This window comes from Otolemur garnettii, unplaced genomic scaffold (genome assembly GCF_000181295.1).
Source record: "Otolemur garnettii isolate 467f Iridium unplaced genomic scaffold, OtoGar3 scaffold00171, whole genome shotgun sequence".
NCBI classification, from domain to species: domain Eukaryota; kingdom Metazoa; phylum Chordata; class Mammalia; order Primates; family Galagidae; genus Otolemur; species Otolemur garnettii.
In genome coordinates, this window is record NW_003852566.1 from 842,313 (window position 1) to 846,950 (window position 4,638).

General features: G+C 48.0%; 1 protein-coding gene across 2 annotated transcripts in view; it reads left to right on the top strand.

Moving 5' to 3' along the window:
• Positions 1–4,638, top strand: part of SLC2A9 (solute carrier family 2 member 9) — a 224,015-nt gene that overhangs the window by 2,064 nt on the left and 217,313 nt on the right. The window lies entirely within an intron of this gene.

Sequence of the window (4,638 nt, forward strand, 5' to 3'; positions counted from 1 at the left end):
GCCTTAGCCGGTTGAACTATAGGCGCCAAGCCTTGGCTACTTTTTGGTTGTAGTTGTCATTGTCGTTTGGCACACCCAGGCCGGGTTCAAACCTTCCAGCTCCAGCGTATGTGACTGGTGCCCTAGCTGCTGAGCGACAGGCGCTGAACCAGAGCTTGTGTTTATTGATCTTATGTATTTTAATTTTGTTTATCTATCATTCTATTTAAGCCTTAGAGAATTATCCTAAGGCAGCTGAGGGTTCTCTAAACTAGTCAAAGGCCAATGGGCCCCCTCCTCGTTCCCTTACCTGGTTCTAAGACATCACCCATTCTTTGAGGCCCTTGCAAAACTGGTCTGGGGAAACTTTGGTGCATCAATCATTTACCACGTGCTACACACATGGACTCATTCCATCCTCACAGTAGCTCCTGCTATGGTCTCCATTTGGAACATTAAGACATGGAGGCACAGAGAGGTTAAGTAATTGGGCTAATTCACACAGCTGTAGAGCTGCATTTGAATGCATGGCTCAGGAGTCCATGCTGTCTGGGGTGCAAGTTGTTTGCACTTGGCCTTGTATTGTACAGGTAGGCAGCTTCCCACCTTTGCCAAGATGTCTCAGGGACAGCAAGGGGGTCTCTAGTTCTTAGCAGTCTCTGTAGAGTGTCGGGTGAGGCACGTGTTCTTGAGCCTCCACTGCCAACAGTTCCCCTGGGCAGGGTGTACACTGACTTTTCCTAGCTGATAGGGGAGTAGGAGAAGCTGGGAGTTGGCTGTTACCTGGAAAGAATGATGACCCACCATCCACGTTCCCCTGGGCCTGCAATATTCTCTGTTCCAGCATGTTTTCTGGAAAGAGTGCACAGGTCTCTCTCCATCCTCAGCTGCCTCCTCTCAGAAGGGAGGCTTCATTGCTCAGGGGCTGCTGAGCACACTGTCTCCCCACCCCATGCCTAAGTTCCCCTGCCCCAGTCACATCCTACGGAACACTGAAGGCATGCTGTCACTGCCAGGCCCACTCACGGCCTTCCCCTCCCCTCACACCCAGTCCTGGACTCACCCTTCCTCCACATTCTGGCTGTCTATCTGCTCCGACCTTGATTTCTAGGTGGTTCCAATTTTGCATGACATAGTATATATCAATAAAAGCCAAGCTCAGCATCACATCTCAGCTGTTCTCAAATCTAAGCCCCTAACGGGATGGGGCTTGGAATGCCTGCTGTCCTCCCCCATCTGCCTTCTCCACCACTGAATCACAAATACACCTTCAATGTGACCGGGCTCCCCAGATTCCTTGGTGATAACTCCATGGCTTCTATCTCCCCCCACCATCATCCACTCCCCTTCAGTTCTCAGTTTTGCCTCATGACTCATCTGGCTGCCACCAGACACACTGCAGGTGCCATTAGAACATATGTGACCCCACTGTCCCCCTTCCAAAACTGTGTCCCTTGCTGTACCTTTACCTGGGTCTCGACTTTTGACCCAACCCCACCACCCACCCCCTTCTCTGCCCTGCTCAGTCAACGTTCTGCAAAGAGGTGTCTGTGCGCCCCTCCCACAGATGCTGCAGCCTCTTGGCAGCGTCCCCTCGTGTCACCCTCGTTACAGTTGCTGACGGACTCCATGTGGCCATGTGGTTCAGACCACTATTGTTCCCACAGCTTGGCCTGGGTCAGAGGTCGACACAGCGGGGCCTCCCACCTTCTTGGCGTTCCTGTTTCGCCATCCCCAACCCCTTGCTCTCCTCACTTACTACCCTGTCTTCTCTTTCCGGGCTGGGCTCCCTTAGGACTCTTTTCTTCCCTACATTCTCCACCTAATCCCATAGCACTGATGCCCTTTAGTTTATCTGTGTCCCAGACCATGTCTTGAGCACCACTCTTACTTCCAACGTCCTGAGTGGTATTTACGACTATGATGTCCCTCAAACATCTCCAGGTCAACACTCCCTACAAAGCTGTTCACTTCCTCCCACCCACAAGTCAGTTCCTTTCTGAGTCTTCTCCAGCTCCATGAATGACAGTGCCACGAATCAGACACCAAGGACCTGCCAGGCAGCTCCCAGGGCCTTTTCAGTACAGTGTCCCACATCTAACAATCAGGTGAGAGGAAGAAGAGACCCACCTTCACTAGACCAATGAGGGAACAGACGGGAGACTAAGGAACTCGCCAAGAGCGGGACCCAAGTCTCTGATTCCAATGGCTCATGTCTTTTCAGATCCTGGCTTTCACTTAATTGTTTGGAGACCATCTTCATCCTTAGGCACCAGTAGGGCCACCATGTTGTGTAATTCCTGTGTGACATTTACAGTGTCATCTGACGGATGGCAGTTCCTGGAGTTCTACAGTGACAACACTCACATAAACAAGAATGAGGATGAGTCCTCAAGGTGGGCGGGGTGGTGGCCATGAAGGCCCTTGTTCTGTTTCTTCATCCCACCCCACCTAACCCCATTCTGTCTCTTCCTTCCCCCTTGCTCCACCCCACCCCCCCTACCCTGCTTACTCTGCACCTCACTGGCCAGGCTCTGCCAGACTGTGGGTGCAGCCCCTAAGCATGGGGAGCAAAGTGGCATGTCAGTCATGGTTCTCCACAGAAACAGAAATCGTAGGAGAATCATGCACCTCCCCATCTGTCTCTTTATCTATCCAGATTTATTTTCAGAAATCAGATGATGCAATTTTGAGGACTGACAAACCCCAAATCCACAGGGCAAGCTGCAGCCTCAGAATTCTGTCAGGGTTGATGTTGCTTGCAGTCTCGCTCAGAAGGCTAGAAACTCAGGCAGAATTTTTAGTCTGTGGCCAAATTTCTTCTTCTTCAGAGGTCCTCAGCTTGTTCCCTTAAGGTCTTCAACTGATTGGAGAAAGCCCACCCACACGATGGAGGGCCATCTGCTTTATGTAAAGTCAGCCGACTGCCAATGTCTATTGTATCTAAAGCCTATGTGCACCACAGTGTCTGGACTGTTCTCCAGATGTCTGAGCAAACGACAGGGCACTGTAGCCCAGCCAAGTTGACACACAAAAGAAACCATCACAAACAGGTCACAGTCATTGACAAGGACACAGATCCGAGAACAGTCAGCTAGACATTCTGGGTCTTGTTGGGATAATGGCATATGCCCTGGAATGCACAGGAATGATCCAGATTTTCAGAAGGAAGAAATGGACCGAGGTGGTGAGCCTTGAATGTGAGGTGGGGCAGGGAGGAAAGGCACTGGGCCAGTGGTGCAGCCTGAGCAACGGCAGAGAGACCCGTGACGCACGCTGCCACGGGAACCTGGACGTCCAGGGGGCTACAGCGTCCCTCAGGGGTGTGCTGGGATGAGACAGGTGCAGCAGGCTCCTCCGTGCACGGCCTCACATGTGGCTCACAATCAACGTTCTTGTCAGGTCAGCCAAAACAAGTTCTGGATCTAAATTGATAGCTCAGAACCTGTCACCCTGTATGAAATACATGTTCTTCAGGAATGTTATTTTCTGCCCTAGAAAGCCAAGCATTAAAGCATTATTTTAACTATACTTGGCTACCTGAACCTTAAAAGTGCTTAACTGTTTAAAAAATTTTTTAACTTGAAGCAATTTTTTTTATTTATTTATTTTTTTTTTTAGAGACAGAGTGTTACTCTGTTGCCCTCAGGAGAGTGCTGTGATGTCACAGCTCACAACAACCTCCAGCTCCTGGGCTTAAGCGATTCTCTTGCTTCAGCCTCCCCAGTAGCTGGGACTACAGGCGCCTGCCACAATGCCCGGCTATTTTTTTCTTTTCGAACCCGCCACCCTTGGTATATGGGGCCGGCGCCCTACTCACTGACCACAGGGGCCACCCTAACTTAGCAATTTTTAAAATTCGCCCAGTTATAGAAAAGTTTGTTTGTTTTTTCAGTGTAGAGCATTGAAAAGCTAGAGGAAAATAAAGAATGAGATAAAAATTGGCTAAAATACTATGGCCAAGTAGTAATTGCAATTTAACTTTTTGTATTTCATAATATTATGGAGATACACATCTTTTGGTTATATAATCTTTTTTCACCTGTTGAAAAAAATTGGATTAATATAAGGGTACATATAATTAGGTTATTTTGTTTTCATTTATAAGGTAAAGTCTGAGTTGTAGATAAGTTCTTCGCCCTAGAAGCTATAGGTGCCATATACCCCCACACTGAGCTTACTTACCTCCCTCCCCACTTCTTGAATTGATCTGTGTTTTTGTGCAGATAGAGGCAAAGTGTAAGTGTGTCCTTTGATCGAGTGACCCCACTGCTAGGTTTTAATTGCTTTTCACATTTTGCTAGTCTCATAAATGTGTGTCCGTCCCTAGCTCCTCTCTGCTGCTGTCCCTTCTCGGGCTGGCCTAGCCTCATGTCTTCCACTCGCTCACGTGGAATCTGTTTGCTCTTCTAAAACTGGAGGGCAAGACAAGGTCTGCCTTGCTCAGGGTTGTATTCCCTTAGCCTATGGTATGAGGGGCTAGGCAGTATTTATTGAGGAAATAATTTAATGTATAAACACTATGTTTAAATGTATTTTAAGTAAAAAGACAGATGGGTACAGCTTAAGTTTGTATATTGTTTAATAGTTTTGACTTTATTGATATATTTTCTTTCTGTTAACTCTTATACTGATATATTTTCAATATTGTTTTTTTTT